This window comes from Bacillus rossius, chromosome 6, assembly GCF_032445375.1.
Source record: "Bacillus rossius redtenbacheri isolate Brsri chromosome 6, Brsri_v3, whole genome shotgun sequence".
In the NCBI taxonomy this organism is placed as follows: Eukaryota; Metazoa; Arthropoda; class Insecta; order Phasmatodea; family Bacillidae; genus Bacillus; species Bacillus rossius.
The window spans coordinates 55404262-55421914 of record NC_086334.1 but is presented as its reverse complement, the minus strand read 5'-3'; the positions used below and the strand labels follow the sequence as shown (position 1 = coordinate 55421914).

Below are 17653 nucleotides of genomic sequence, written 5' to 3'. Positions count from 1 at the left end.
ACAATTAAATATTATGACTTTTCCTTGCCTGTACATTTTTCATACTATACTTTAGACAATGCGTAACTCCACAGTAATATCAAATAGTAATATACACAGTTATCAAACTAGAAATAGATGTGATTTACATTTAATCACACATAGAACAAAACTATTTTCACAAGGACCCTACTACAGTAGCATCAAACTAATTAATAAATTACCAACTGAAATTAAGGAAATTGTCCATTTAAATAGGTTTAAACAAGAACTAAAGAAATATTTGGTAAAAAAATCCTTTTATTCAGTTGAAGAATATTAGGTAATATGTTGGTTTTTGTATTTCAGCAAGTATGGTGGTTAGGATGTATCAGCAACCTAAATAATATTGCCAAGACAAAGATTGTAGTATCCAGGAGTGTGGTTATGTTTTGTATTTAAGATTTGTGTTTGTCTATAAGTTTTAATTTTTTGTTTGTATTTTGTATATTGACAACTCCCTTCTAGTATGTACTGGAGAAAACAGGAGGCAACCAAATAAATAAATAAAAAAAATCATGCTCTCCTCCCCCCCTTCCCAATGACATGTAGGTAGTAATAAATAAAGAAAATAGGAATAAAAAAATATTTGACCCTAGGACACAACACAAAAAAAAAATATTCATAAGGCGTGGTGCACACCAATGCATAAAATGTTTGACTTAACTGCAGCTTAATTTATCCAACTGTTATTAATGTCCACTATAAGCATCGCAGTTATTTGACATCACCGTTTTCCACTTCCAGAAACTACTCTAGAAGTAAAATTAAGCACAAACATTGGATTAAGGGGGGGAGGTATACGGTTATCGAAACCTCAATTAGGTACATATTTTAACAATAACTCATACACCTTGTTTCATTCTGTACCGCGTACCGCGCCGTGAGTCTTACCTATATGGGTAGTTAAATGATTTCCCCTCCCCCTTCAAAAATTCCAAAACATAATGGTTCATGAACCTTACGTGTTGCATTTATAATTTATTACAAATAAAATAACTAATACATTTGTTTTTGACGGAGTTCTGTTAGAACAGTGAATTAGCAAAATAAGGTTATCTGCATCTATATTAACTCTCACCTGAAAAAAAAAAAAAACATTTATTTCTTAAATATTCATGCACGTAAGAATTAAATTATATTATAATGGCTACGGTTTCATCTTTTAGTATTACCTGCATATACATATATTTTTAAAGTGGATTATTGCTAGCCTTTTTTGTTTTAACAGCTTCCAGTAAACATTTATATATATTTTCATTATACGATGCAACTTCCTCAGAGAAATATGCATACCGGGTCCATACCGGGCATTGATATTTTCTTTGAAAGATTTGTGCAATGGGAGTGCATGACTTGATGTAAGGTTTTGGACATACGCCATTGCTAAGCACATGTATGTTTGTAGTAGTTTTCTTCTATAGACATACATGTGCTAAGCAATGGCGTATGTCCAAAAGCTTACACCAAGTCATGCACTCCCATTGCAGAAATCATTCAAAGAAAATATCGACTAAATACAACCAAGCTTCGGATAGTCGCAATCAACATTAGTAGTCGCGGATATGACTGCCTTTTTCTTAAAAGGAAGGGTTGCCTTGCATACGGGAAGCCGAAGAGAGATTCTAGCCCCGTAATTAAGTTTCCTTTTTTGAAATTAAGGCTGCCTACAAGATTCTTATGATTCTATACATGCAGCCCTTAGTGCAACAGTTACGCCATCTGCGATTCCCCACCTTAACTCATTCATTTCCTCTCTGTGGTTACATTCAGCGGCCCGTCGATTTATCCCCAAACCACAAGGACGTAAATGAAAAATTTAAAATGTGTTCCGTATTCCTTACCTGGCCTACAATCTGAATAAATAACTTTAAAACTCGCATTTAAAATGACTCTGGTTCGAATTCCGAGCCCATTCACGTTGATTCGGTAGCGCGGTACATTAGCGACATCTGTGCTAGCGGGGCAGAGACTATATTATGGTCGTGTCCGAATTCACCTGAAGTACGCACTCGTACCTGTCCCCAGAAGTGACATCACGAGGACTGTTAAACTGGACGTGAAGTATGCATGTATGCGAGTAAACGAATCCGTGCACTTTTCGCGAACTGCCAGGTAAAGAGAAGTCACAATTTTAAAAAGCGTTTTGTAGGATACTTCTTTAACAATTTAGTAACTAAAAAACCCCCGTAAAAGATTTTAACTTTACATTTCACCAGGACTAACATATTTAATGAAAAAATAATATATACTTTTTTAACAGGTTTGTAACGACGTTTCAACAAATACATGTACATATACCGATCGTAACTTACGAAACAAAGGTAGAAACTTAAATAGATCGCAATAAATATTTATAATGAAGTATAAAAATGTAATATTTTCAGCTGAAATTTTTGCTGTAATTATATTTTACTCAAAAAAACTAATTTTAAAACCTGTTTTAGCTGGCAAATACCATTTACAGAGGTCGCCAGTACAACGCTGTGTACTTGAACTCAGACATGGCCACACAATGAATAAGTAGTGAACTGGGAAATTTGAGAAGTTCCGTCAGGCCACTAACTTCCGCACATGGCGTTCACTTCAGTATCAGCGGCGATAACGATGTAGATAGCGGTGGTTGTCCAACTTTGAATGTTGGTGTCATTCCATACACATGGTCAAAGGAACTATTTGTCACTCTTGACAGAAATCACCCCTTTTCTCCACACCTCAATGTTTATTCCCTATAGTTAGGGATGGAACAAAAATTCGCGGTTTTAATGACCTCTAGGAAATACTCCACTATCCTATATGTAGTCGGGAAAATGACACCAGTTCATTGGCTACTGACTCGTGACACCTGAAACTGGGATGCTTGTGAGTCGATAATTCTTAAATTGAGGGTTATTCATTGGCTCAGAGTCAGGCAAACTGTGGTCCGAGTCGATAATTCTTACATTGAGGGTTATTCATTGGCTCAGAGTCAGGCAAACTGTGGTCCAATCACTAAAGCAGAATAACGTTAATTTAACCCATTTGGATTCTAGTCTATGCGAAATGAAAACGCGAATATTTCTCGTCTCTACCTATCGTTTATGAACCTCCAGTATGGTTCACATTAAGTATTTTTGAAGCACGTAACCCAGAACTTGGGGCTCCGAATTCTCAACATTTCCGAGTGGTGCTATTCTAATGGATGCATACCACGTACCTCAGGCTCTGTGGGAAAGTCCTCGGGTTTCTTTTTGAGATGATGATTTTTGGACACCAGTACGAATGACAGAGGATAAATGGAGAAAGTCAGAAGTATCACAGTTAACAACATCGTCTCACGAGGACAAGATGCGCATGTGGCGGAACAGACTATCCAAATGTTGAACCCGAATTCAAATTAAAAAAATTAACATGAAAAAAAAAGTGAACAAGAAAGATAAACTAAGGATAAATTTTGGTACTTAGCAAGAATAACTGGGACGGCAGATCAATCAAATATAAAAAAAATTACAAGTTGAAAAAAATATTTTCCTATGATACAGGTTTACTGATATATAACGTTGTCTAAAGAAGAAAGAAACTATCAGAGAACCCTCGGGAAAGATACGGCGCTGAAATAAAATTCCGGATACCTTGCGGTTCGAAAAAGTAAAGAAAGAAGATCTACTTACAACAATCGGGGGGAGGGGGGGGGGGAGGGGAGAGAGGACAAGAGCGAAAAGGAGAAACGGCACTTGCCTAGGTGGAGGGAATATGAGAGCGGGGAATAGCCGAGACAAGAACATATGGGCGGAATCAAACAAGGAAGGAGAAAAGACAACGTGTGGAAGGGAAGGCAAGACAGTGTAAGGTCCGTTGGAAGAAGATGATGTGGAGGAGTAGGGAGTAGGAGGTGGAGGAGAAGTAAGGGGATGAGAAGCTGGTGAGTAGTTTTGCCTGGAGTATATCCACTCCCCTTCTGAACGCACTCTCACTCTCTCTCTCTCTTCAAACCATCAAACAACTCCATTTCCTCCCCTTTAGACACTTTCGCCACTAAACGGCACAGCCCTAAAATACTTGAACCGTCGCAAACATGCTTGGATACAGCGATTATTTTAAACGGTTCTACAATTTTTTTAAATGTTCTACATACAATGAATTTCAATAAATTGAAGTAGGCTATTAGTTTAAAAATAGTTGTACATAATAAACTGTACTTTTTAACCAAACAGTTTGGTATAAAATTATGGTTAGTAATAATTCAGATTGTGTATTATTTTTACAAATTAAAGACTTTCAAGCAAAAAAAAAGTTGTCAAAAATAAACATTTACTACCTCAACACCTTTTAGTGAACTAAAAAAAAAATCTATCGGAAAGATGAGTTCTAACGATGCTAGCCAGGAAAAACAAACTTTAATTGGGTGCTGAAGTCATCAAGAAAACTAGCGAATTATAATTTTTTAAAAGTCATTTTTTTATAGTTACTAGCTAGTATTCGCTGCCGGAACAGCTAGGTCGACTATTGAATCATTTGATAAGCAGCCCAAAATTTTAAACTATATAATGAAACGGCTTCAATGAAAGCGAAAAAGACTTGAAAAAAATGCTAAACCTAGGCTTTGGACCTGATTTTCTATGAGGAATTTGATTAAAATACTGCCCATCTTGTTAAAATTCATTTACCAGTTAATACAGTTGATAAAAAGTCTCCCTTTTTATTTGCGAACTTTGGTTCGTGCCATCTGCCACAGATGGCAGCACCGTGGTTGTTACGCATTTCCGTTCTTCAACTTCCGTCGCATTCACGAAATTACTCCCACCACATGCCGTATACCGAGAGCTAAGATGTTACACATCAAAAATTAAATACACTTTCTGGAAGAAATGCAAAAAATATTATGAAGTAGCCAGTCGCACGCTTAAATCTAAAAACGTTCAATTCTGTAATCCAATTAATTCTTCATATTAGTACAGAACAAAATAGTTTTACGACGTAACTTTGACAACTAATTACCCAAAATTGTGGTACACTATGGATCGTTAAATTATATGTGTATTTTGTAAAAGTTAAGGCAGCAAGAAAATCACATGTTTATCGGTGCTTGATGTGAATATGAAACTCTGACGTGAAACGGCTACTGGCGTGCTGCTCTAAAACATTTAATTGCAAATTTGAACACCACGCGTTTAAGTATTTAAATAAAAAAAAATATTGTGTTCAATAATTTGAAAAAAGCCTGCCAGTGCAGAAGAGACACGTCAACGGTAACTTCAGACACTTAGGGGGTTAATTGACAAAAAATCACAGACGGTATTACAATGGAATATTTTAATCGCATTCCGAATAATTTTCTGTGGCCACTTGTAATGAGTGTCCGCGTTCGGTGATTGTGATGAGTTTAAAAAAAAAATATGATTGGCCGCTTTCGATTAATTGTAAGTGCTTATTTTCCCCGCGTGCAAGGGAACGCTGTGAGCGCGAGGAAAAAGCTAAAAATGGCCGGCAATGCGCAGTCGGAATCAGGGGGATCAGAAAAGGAGAACAGAGGGGGAGAGAGGGGCGAGCCCACGGGGGTGGCGCCCGTGCGAGCCGCAAGTCACATCGATCTGCGCGGCGCGAGACCCAGGGGCCCCCCGAGGATACGTGACGGTTAATGCATGCGCCCCGCTTCGCCGGGGCAGGCGAGCAGCCGTCGCAACAGGTCGCGTTCCGACATTGCGTGGAGCCCGCGGAGCAGATTTACATCTTCAACTGCGACATAACCGAAACAACTCTCACAAATGTGAGCCGAAACACCAGTTTGCACAGAACGCTGACCGATTCGAAAAAAAAATAAATAAATAAAACCAGAATTTTTAACAAAAATTAAACTGAAATTAAATATATATATATATATTAACAGAAGCAATTTTAAATAAATTTTGCATGAAAATTCAGATTAAGATTGTCAAAAAGTAATGACATACAAATAATAATGCACCTCTTCTGATACGTATTTGCAAAACAACAACTTTTGCAAGTTTAATTTTTTTCTTCAGATAAAATGTGACTTGTACCATTGTAAAATTAACACTATTTTATTGAAAACTTCATTTATAACAATAAAACCAACAACACGGAATGCTTACATTTTAAAAACGAAACCGAGCAAAAAATAAAACCATTAAATCTTTTTTATATGAGGGACGTAATGATGAACATTGTAGTTTACTCATCTTGCTAAGATTTTCGTTTTGGCTGGACTTACAACAGAATTATCCGTAAATTGTCCACAATTTTTCGTAAAACGTGTGTTGAAAAATCATAGCACTAGGCTTATTCAGAACTTGACAACGCCGCATGGCAGCACTGCATCATGGACAGATTTCTTCAAGCTCTCCAAGGTTAGTTGACCTGCTACTGCTTAAAGGAACAACGGTCATCTTATGGAATAGATACTCTAGCGCTTAGTACATGTCAATACGGTACAATTCACGTCAATTTTAAACGAATTAAAAAAATAAGCAAGCTATTTGTTAAGGTCTCCATAAACTACAAATCAAGACTACAGAACAAAAATGCTTTTCATTAATAAGTACACGAGTCACATATATTCAAATTTGGAAAAAAAAAAAAAAAAAACACTTGTACGAACAGTACTTCTACTTTATTATATAACCATTCACAGACAGGGTATTAAATAATGGAATTTCCCATGGTCAAATTTCTACACATGCATATACTATTATTATAAAAAAACGGGTGTACTTAAGACCGTAAGTACTCGTCTATGAAATGTAAATATATACGATAAGAATGGAATGTATACGTTAATTGCGATGTCAGCAGGGCCCCAGTTTGCAAAGGGCCTCACGAGTTAAAAAAAAATATTTTTCTTATTTCCATAAAATGTGGTTTTTTTTTGTTGATTTTAACATTATTTGTTGGACATACGCTACATCTGCTTTAACGCTTGCTGAGTTTCACTTAATTCCTATCACGGAATTATCTGCGTTGTCTAAGCAAGTAACAATTGACATCAGCTAAAATTGGCTTAATTTTCCGTTGTCTATCGTCCATTCCTTAGGATTCTCTCCCCACGTCTCCCAAATTACAACCAGTATAAACGAGCAATGGCGTATGTCCAACATATTACGTCCAAACCGATCTTCCCTTTTGCAGTAACCATTAAGGGGCCCGCCTCGTCAGGGGTGTATGTGTGTTAGTGAGGCGGGATGATAAGCGCGACGCTCGATGGTATTTCTAGCGCGGTATCGCCTCTAAGCTCAAGGCTCTGAACTGGCGCGCAGTCTTCTCGTCGTCAATTGATAACTGTGAAATTTGTGCGGTGACCGTATTTTTATATTACGGGGAAATGAAGATAAAGGTGTAATGCAAGCCCCTTAAGTGCTTTCAAGAATCTGTACCACTTGTTTTACACCTAAAAATTACTCTGAAAACATGCGTTTCAGCCATTTTAACTCTTCTAGAAATACAGTTTCAAAACATGATACAAAATTAAAAGTACTTTTCGGGCCTCAGCGAACTCTTAAATGCTTTTCGTAAATATACCCCACTCAGATATCTTGAGTAGTTTTGAAATCGCGTTGTTTTTCCTGAAGCTCTGCACACCGTCTGTGTGACCAGGTAGGCGGGCCCCTTAAAGAACGAAGATGTGTTCTTGTAAACCGCTGCTGGTTTTGTTAATTCAACGGCACGGGCAGCAGGCGCGGGATGTCTCAGCATCAGTACTCCGAGAGCCCAATCCCAAGCCCCGGGGAACACCTCAGCAGATCTCGACGCGCGCACACTTGGTTCACCTTCGGGTTGAACTTTTTTTTTTTGTGGCCCGGCTCAAAAATTAACTCTCATAACACCTCCCTCCGTCAGGTGGAGGGTGAATTAACACTGACGAGGGCCCAGGCACGAATGGAACAACACGTGCGACTGTCGACATGACGAGAGACACGAATGTGTGAATGTGTATACTACACCTGCATTGGGTGCGGGTCAGTTGGGTTCTTTTGGTACCAGGTGAAAGAGAGAAAAGGTGCTTTGGGGATTTCTTCCTTCAACAACTTACTTTTTTTGTAGTCGATTTCTACATCCTCAGTTCTGCACAATTTGAAAGGAGATAGTATTCGTAATACGGTTTATTGTTCAAATTTCACGTAGTGCGTGGACATATATCCCCGGGGGGAGGGGGGAGGCTGCCCCCCCCCCCTCCCCTGGAATTAAGAATACTCTCACTGAGCCCGCTTGCGCATTCAAAATAGTGACTGTGAATCGGGGCTAGTAAACGTAAACGTTAAAACAATGGTTTATAGAAAACGTTCTGTGCATTTTAGAGTTTTCTGCTTGTTGCATGCACACAGGCCAACATATGGGCATTATCTTAAATACAAGCACTCTATCCAGCGATGAATTGTGTTTGTTAAAACCCAAGCGCAAAACTCTCGGGTCACAACCCCCCCACTCTTTTTTTTTTTGTGAATCCTACAAATTTGCGTCGCTGCGTTTGTATATATTGTGCACATTGCGCATAAAGTATGTTTGAAAGTTGCAACAATTTTCAATGTGACGTGTCGAATAGACACTTGTATGGTCTCAGGACGAAAATAAATAAACCAAATCTTACTCCTACGCTCCTAAACTAAAATAAACATATATCCGTGTCAAGAGATTTTCTACCAAGGGCGTCCGATAAGACGTTTCGTCGTGGATCTCACGAGGACGGCATAAAGCCGGATTATTGCCGAGGGAGGGGGTGAAGATTTTGGACCGTATTGAAAGACCCTTATTTCTGTCCATGAGAAAGCACTGAGTGACTTTATGACAGCCATATTTGGAAGATAAAATGTTCGATCGATGTCTTTTTGGCTTCGCTTTCGCTACCAATACCTATGAAAGTACAATTTTTTGTTGTTGTTTTGCTGCCAACTTGACAGAGTGAAAACTAGGTTATTTTTTGTGTTGGACGATTTGCAGTTACTGGCAGTGACTTTTTTCGAATGTTGGTGACAAGTGTTCAGAAACGCCCGAATGGACTGTGTGCAGTCGCACTCATCTCAACCTTTCAAGTCTCAGCCTCACGCTAAATGTTGGGTTATTCCAAATTTGTGTTTTTGTTTGGGGGAAAAGAGGGGAGGAGGCCAAATCTTACGCATTTTTTCAAGGTTAAAAAATAATAAGCTTAACGTTTTTCACTTAATGTATATTAAGCTTAATATTTTGTCGTCTGATACATGCTATTTGTAAAAGCAAAGCAAGTATTCGTAACTAATGCTTTGTCTGACTGACTGCGACGTGGAAACTCATGAGAACCTTTTCTTTTCACCGTTAGGCTCTTCATGTAATTTAACTTCGAAAATCGTATTAAAAAAATTTCTTCATAAAAATGTGGAATAAATAACAAAACCAGAAACTTAATATGATTTTACTCAGGCAGATACTTGAGACAATTGCAGGTGTGTTACTGTGCTGTTAACACCCCCTCCCCCTGGGCGGCGTGCCGGTAGATTACATGCATTACTAGCACGTGTCGCGGCCTGCCTACCATCCAGGCGCGAGGGACAGTCGCAGAACGACGTCTAGCGCAGAGACGAAGAGCTCATAACACGGCTTATATGACTGACGACATGGTCCATGAACACTTAGTACACGAACAAACGAAAACTTAGAAACCTCGAGGTTGTGGTAATGAGGCATCGTGAACCCGGTAAACGTTTTTATTTAAACAGCAACAAGTTTCTAACGGAAATATTGAGAAATTTGTAAACTTATTTCATCGATGCAATCATGAAACAAGTTACAATACTAACGGAAGTATTGAATGGCTCATTTTCTGATGCAAAACTCCAAAACGAGTGTCACGACGGACGCAGCCGGTACAATTTTGAGGTTACAAAATCTCAGTGGTGCTTTTAACTAGTATGACCTATTCTTTAATGCAGAAAACGTTTACGTTGATTCGTATATGAAAAAAACTTAATAGGTAATTTACATTAAAAAATAGCGCTGTCTGTTGGACTGACATTTGTAAACAAACGCACACGTCACTGTTTTAAACGGCTGATTCTGACATGTCAAGTCCGTGTTGGTGTCGATCGCAGAACAGAATGAGTGGTCTATCATCCGTTATTAGTCAACGCACTTCATGGGTCACTAAAAGCGCCGTTATCTTCACGTATGCGGTTGAATTTTTTCTTCTTTTTTTCGTACTTACTATGAGTTAAGGCCTATTTCTGTAAATTTAACATTATTCCTCTATTACGTTGGTTGTTCTGTCACAAATATTTACTAAGTGTAATATAATGGGTGTCAAAATTCAAGCAAATGTTTGTATTTATCACTTGCGCGACATTTTTGCAGCGATTACACGAGACTTAGTGAACATCTGTTGACAATTTTGTGACAGAACAACAAACGCAACAGAGTTACAGCGTTAAAATGGCCAGAAAGCCCTTAACCACTAGTAATGATGAGAAAACGAATAAATCAGCATGGTGTGCAAGACCCCGCACCTAAGGGGATATTAAGATTTTTTCAACCTTGGACTTTTCAATATTTTTTCTATAATTCAAATTTGGAACTATTCATCCCAATTTTTGGCACACCATGGCATGAATCATATCTCCCAGACCTTCTATTCCTTGTTGCAAGCACATATTTACTAATAAGCTCTAGTCTGTGAGTGCCGCGGGGAAAAAACTTATTATTTCACGTGGTCGGCTACAATTATCATGATAATCCCATCAACAAGTAACCAAAGCTACGTCCTATGACATGTCAAATACAAAAAGTGGCACGGAAGCTTTATTGAAAACGGCATGAAAGTATTTGAAATCGCAAGATGGCGAGGCCTAATTCCCCTTAAGGGCTCCGCCTAACAATGTGCGCAGAGCTTCAGAAGAAAAAAAAGCGATTTCAAAACTTCTCAAGATATCCGAGTGGGGTCTGCTTACGAAAAGCATTTAAGAGTTCGCCGAGGGCCGAAAAAGTACTTTAGATTTCGGATTAAGTTTTTAAACAGTTTTTTTAGAAGAGTTGAAATGGCTAGAACGCATGTTTTCAAAGTAATTTTCAGGCGTGAAACAACCGGTACAGATTCTTGAAAGCACTCGAGGGACTTGCATTACACCTTCATCTTAATCTCTCCGCCATGCAGTGTTGCGGTCACCGCTCAGATCTCACAGTTGTCCCGTGACGACGAGAAGACGGCGCGCGCCCCTGACGAGACCAGAACGTGGCGATGGACGGCGCGCGGGTGTCGACTCTCTCGTGGCTGTGCCACACGTGTGCCGCAGCTGGCTGGCTGCCAGCCCGGCGGGAAACGACAAAAAGTCGCCCCCGAAACAACCAGTGCCACCCTAATCAATGCGGACAGCAATGTCCAAGCCTACTCTGTCCAACTGTTCTTCCAGATCCATCCTTCTGTTTCACGTAAGCATCCTGCTTAATATTAATGCAAGAAACTTCTGCGTCCCGCATGTCAAAGCCCAGGGTTTTCCCTGTGTCTATGCAGGTTTCACCTGGGCTCAACTTATCTAGTTTTACTGCTAGTAAACTGCCCTCCTAAGAAAGAAAGCCTTAACTCCATTTTTTTCGATTTTTTTTAAAACATATTCTGAAGCTTTGGAACAAAATACACCTTTCTACGCTACAAAAACAGTGTCATAACGAATCTTTGCCGGTTTCAATCGCTAGTGAAAAAAGCTATAAGACCAAAAGTTAGGGCAAAACTAAGGAAGAAGTCCTTATGTTGACTATTTGAAGGAAGAAAGCCTTAAGTACACCAGTCTTTGTACTTAAGGCTTTCTTTCTTACGGTTTTCAATAGTTGACAAAGGTGTACACGATGCCTTAGGTGCTTCTAAGTAAATTAAAAGTGAATCTCTTGTCATTTACACTTTAAATAAAGATTCGCCACATCATATTTTTTTGGAAAACATGTAATTGTTACTTGTAGAGATTCTTTTAGCCTCTGTGCTGCCATCTCTGTTCGGGAGTAATTATTATAATATTTCTCCAGGACAGAGATGGCAGCACTGTGTGGAACACAAAATCTGCAGGCAATATTATGTGCCACTGCGTTGGTACATATGAGTCTATGGAATGGCTATGTTGATTGTTACTTTCGTTGTCAACATTAAGTACTGTTTATTGTCATATTTGTGGTTTATTTATCCATTAGATATACCCAAAGTGCAACAATGTAAGTCAAAATAATTTATTTAATTTTATTTATGTCATGCATTTAAAAACCAAAATTCAGACCATAGCAAAGATAATTTGGTATTAGACTGAACAATGTACAGAATGGAAACACCAAATTGACCAAAGTAACGCTGCCAGAACTTTGTACAGAAAACATGGAGATGAAGAACCATGTGGGAACAAAGTTTATTTTACAGCTGATTTACAAAAAGTCATTATGTTACCAAGAATGGAAGGTTTCAAGTCTGCAATGTTTACAAAGCGCATCATTGCATTCAATGAGAGTTGTGTTCCTGTTGGTGGCAAACAAAAATCTTTTAAACCTCTAGCTGTCATATGGCATGAAGACATATCTAGAAGATAGAAAGAGGACATAGTTATTGCATTCAATGCTTTTTTCCTACACTGCAGAGACATACATCACATAGTTTTATGGCTGGACAACTGCTCCGGACAGAATAAGAATTGGTGCTTACTTACGTATCTTGTGCATATTGTCAATTCTGAGTATGTATCCACACACGTAATTGAGTTGTATTTCTTTGAGCCAGGCCATACGTTTATGGCTGCTGATTCTTTCCACCACCAAGTAGAGAAATCCCTACACCGCCATGGTAAGGTGTATGACTTCAAGGATTTTCAAGACTGTTGCAAAGGCTAACTCTGGAAAAACTGAAGTCAAATATATGAGGTACGACAACTTTGCTGACTTGCCATCCTGTGTTTCATTTCACAAACTTAAGAAGGATGAAAACCGTCCTCTTTTAAGTGACATAGTCTACATCAAGGCAGAAAAAGGAAACAACAATCTACAATATAAGTCATGTTATGAAAAATTTTCCCCAACAAGAAACCTTGACTTCATAACCATGAAAGGCCTGTCCACTGCTTTGAAACCTCCAACATTAAAAACATCTGCAAGAGGTGTCTGCTCAGATAATATACAAGATATACTGAAAAAAACTTGTACCACTCATGCCAGAGAGTCACAGACAATTTTGGAAAGTCCTGCCTGTAACAATGTTCCAGATCTGTGTATCTCTGACGATAAGTAATGGATGAGAAATGTACATAACACAGTTAGCTCTTATACCATAACTTTTGACTTTATATAATATTGCAATGACTGTGCAGCATGCTGTAATTAATAGTTTGTTTGCTGAAGTTTTTGCTAGAAATGATTAATAATAAACTCAAGTATTAGTTGTTTATTTTGCATACATTTAATTTTTTTTATTTTATTTGTATTCTTAATGTGATTGTATTGCTGCTTACACATGTTCACAGTAAATTTAGATTTCTTTTTCGTTCTATTAGTGAGACAGTAAGTTTTGTTGGAGATAAGGTTTTCTTCCTTAAAAGTACATATCTGTATAACCATTTTTTCTAGGTATGAACACCTTAACTCCATTTTTAATACATTCCGTATATAAAATATGTTTAAAACCATATCATAATACTTTTACTTACTAAGGATTACATATAAATGTAATAAATTGTGCAAATATAAATTAGTATAGACTGGCCAAGAAACAATGTTCTTTTTGCTCTCCTGTAAAATTTGGTTTATTGGAGTTAAGGCTTTCTTGCTTAGGAGGGCAGTATAGTCAGTGAGGGGAGTTAGTCATGGCGCCAATCGCTGCCGTGGCTGGCCAATCCCCCTCCTAGCACATGATGCATGCTACCCCTCCTGCATGGCTAACACCCTGCATGCTTTGAGCGTATGGGCTTCGGCCTGAGACGCACTTAGTCCCCCTCCCCAACCCGGAACCCTCCCCAACACACTTAGTTTTAGTTAGGTAAGGGAAAAAAAAAAGAATAATCGCTGCCCGGCCGGGAACTTCACATCGCGCCACGCCAACATTGGTCACGATTCGCCCACGGATCTGTGGACACCAGCCCGTGTGCACAAGGCCGTGTGCGTTTTTCTGCGCTTAACGTAGCGTCCCACTCGCCTGCATATTTTTATCTTCTTTTCAAATTTTGATTTTGATTTCAAATTCTTTTACACTTCAAAAATAACGAATACGTATTTTATTGCATTCTAACTGTAGTGAAGCCCTTTCACATCACCTCACACAGAGCTTAAAAATCTTAGTTGTGCAATATTACGTACACAGTTCGAATACTATATTAATGTGTGTGACGTAACTTCCCAGAATTGAATTTAACATGTGCACATTAAACTGCAGAATGGCCCAAGTTCAGATTTCTGGATAACCTTTAATATTAATGTTTTTTATAAGTCGAAGATAAGCGAGCAGAGAACAGTTTGCAACGCCCACAAAAAGAAAATCCCAAGTTTTAGTATTTATTACCATTAACATGAAATATTTATTGCCACTGCACAAACTAATGTAAAAGTATTTGTTAGTATATTGCTTTTAAACTGTCATTAAAAGTAATGACGAAAATAAAAATCCGCATGGAGTGTGAGAGTGTGAGAACCCATCTTAAGACCAACAAGCCAAAACGTTTTATCACACAAGGTACTACGTACTTGGCATAAAGCTGCGTATAGCTAAAGTACGTTTAAGCGATGAAACATAATCACGACTTCATCCAAGTGCCTCAGTATTTTTACGTTATACAATTTTAATTTTCAAACTATGGACTTCCAAATCACGCGTTTTAGCCACTTTATCACTCTAAAAAATACACTCGTATGCATAGTAAAGTAACACAAATAACAAGTACGTGTGACGTTTCTTTTCTTAAATACTGTTTTAATTGTGACCTAACACGGAAAGTTAAGTAGTTTTACAATAATAGATGGATTTATGAACCCCTCCCATGGGCAGGCGGGCTCCACACAATGATAATATTAACAGCATAGCAAATATCTTGGTTTAAAATAAGAAATTAATTTCCGCGAGGTATTACATTACAAATGATCAGATAATTGTTTCAGTAGATCTGCAAGTCACGTCCAAGGCAGCGCATAATGTGGGTGGGGGAAGATAGGAATTTGTAATTGACACATTATGGGTGCTTTTATATTAATCCACGCTGAAAAGGAGTTAAAACGTTTGTTGATTTGATTACTAGTAAGTCATACTCTAGACATGTAAAAATTTCGTCAGAAAAAAATACATCCAGGAATTTGGGATACAGTAGTAAACAATTTTTTGGTAGATGACAGTACTTGTAAATATTTCTGATGAATTATAATGCCGTGAGATGTTACTTTCTCATAATAATTTTCCCTTGAGCTTATTATGTATTAAAAAGTAATTTTGTTTTCAATTTTTTTTCTATTTATTAGATCGTTCTGGCATGTTTTAATGGGAAAACTACGCTCCAAAGGCATTTAAATGATATTCATGTCTGTTATAAATAATATTCTATATTGAGACAACAAATACTTAGAACAATTCCATCTAAAATCATTTGCAAGTTACAATAAAACAATATCTACGTATGGTATGAAATCCTCGCACTTGGCGGTATATCCTACTTACATTTCCAGTGGCAATTGTTAGTATTTTTACTTTTTCCCGAACATATCCACTCTCCATAAAGAAATTACTTGAGAATGATCCACGTAAGTTTACTACCTACCCTAATGTTTCATTTCTCATTTCTCATTTCATTTATTAGCGTCCTATATTTGACAGTACATATATCCAGGTTTTGTCAGTAACATTATAAATAAAATACAACATCATAATACACTAACAAAACAATAAAAAAAAATATTTTGGAGGATGAAACTGATATTGTTTTAGAAAGCAATCAATATCGGACGTAGGAGGGGTGGGTGGTAGATGCGATATATCTCCCCCCTTTTTTTTCCTTCCCGAAGTTATGAAATTTTTTGCAGAATATCAGTGAAAGTATTATGTTATTGGTCAGCTGATACAACACCTACAACTGTGTGAGAAGACGCGTCGCCTACAGCTACTTCTATAAGCCCATGTCAGTGAGTTATTGTCAACAGTAAAATAAGTTTTATTTTAATACACGTGCTCAAACTTTTTTTTTCCAAGAAAAAATATTGTTAAGGCCATTAAAAACACTAGTTTCTCTTTCTTTCTCTGAGGTATTAAGGTGTGAGGCTGTAAAACCTGCAGTGCATCTCCTTCCTCCCCCCCCCCCCCAAACAATGAATGCGCCTTGACATTGCAGGGAAATTTGAGTTTTACAGCGCAGACAAGAGCGAATTTAGAAAACTGCAAAAAGTGCTTGCCTTGATTTTTATTTGCCTTCAAGACGTTTACATCCTTCCATATGTTTCAAAAATATATTTAACAGTCTCAGAATTGGGGGGGGGGGGGGGGGGGGTTCAGGGTTGGGGGAGGATAGGGTAACCAGACATGAGCAGCATTACTGGATATAAGGCTCGTGGGATCTCACGGATTAGTTTCTACAATCTACAATGACACGCAGATGGAGACGCACCCGTACGGATTGGCTCCACAATGCTCAGCTCTTACGTTTACGTTACTCCGTGCGACCAATATAAACCTAGTACTTAGCTGCGGTGGTAGCCATGTTTTTTTATATTCTAAATACGTTAAAAACAAATTGTTTCAAGCACAAGTGTAGCTTATTATTATTTATGCTAATTCTGTCCGTGCTATGATTTCGAAGCATAATAGTTTTTTTTTTAAATTTTATTTAGTAGGTAACCTTGAAATGTAATCTCATTGGTTGCCATTCGTTACGATTCCGTGCATTGTGGAAGCAGCAGACGCGATGCTGAAATGTCTGTTTCCACACCATTGTAGAACGGGCCTAGTGAGCCCAGCAGTTTTAGGATCCATTAAAACTCCTAAATACTTTACGGCTTTGTGATTTATTTGTTCGTAGGATAAGGTGCTTCGCGGCCCGTGGTCAGCAAGCGGGATATATATATATATTTTTTTTTTTCCGCCGCGAACACAATCGTTTCTAGCCTCGAAGAAAGGAGGCAATTTGGCAACAATGACGGCGTCGCGCGGCGGTGGCGCCGCGCAGCGAGCAACTGCTGAACTCGAACTCATTGTGAGCTCCACTCGCCAGTCGCCGCGCCGCGTGGGAGTGCGACGGAGACAGACGGCGGTGGAATCATCAATATCTGTCCCGCCCGCCCAGCGTCCCTCCCCCCCTTACCTCCCCAAGCCCACCGTCACCAAACACGCCCCTTACACACACTCACATGAGATCCAGGGGTGGCCGCCAATTAAAACAAAATCAATGCGGTTCCCAGGCTGCGCCGCTACGTATTTCTGCGCGGCTCCTGTCGGACTGCAGCCCGGCGGAACAACGAAGTCCCCTGTCTACAAGCGCTCCAAGCAACTGCTAAACACTAATCTCCAAATGAAAAATAATAATTTGTACGTCAAGCTGCTTTAATTAGACATATTTTCAAGTAACTTGCAAACATAGAAAAGTAATTTATTTTACAGTATAACAAGTCAAATTTACCTGTTCAAAATTTTTTTGCTGTATGACTTTCCAATATACCCACCCCCTAAAAGTTATTAGAATGTTTT

The 17653-nt window shown here is 38.4% G+C and overlaps 1 protein-coding gene across 2 annotated transcripts in view; it reads right to left on the bottom strand.

Moving 5' to 3' along the window:
- The window catches only part of LOC134533208 (uncharacterized), a 118348-nt gene that overhangs the window by 96296 nt on the left and 4399 nt on the right, over positions 1 to 17653 (bottom strand). The gene's annotated exons all lie outside the window — the stretch shown is intronic.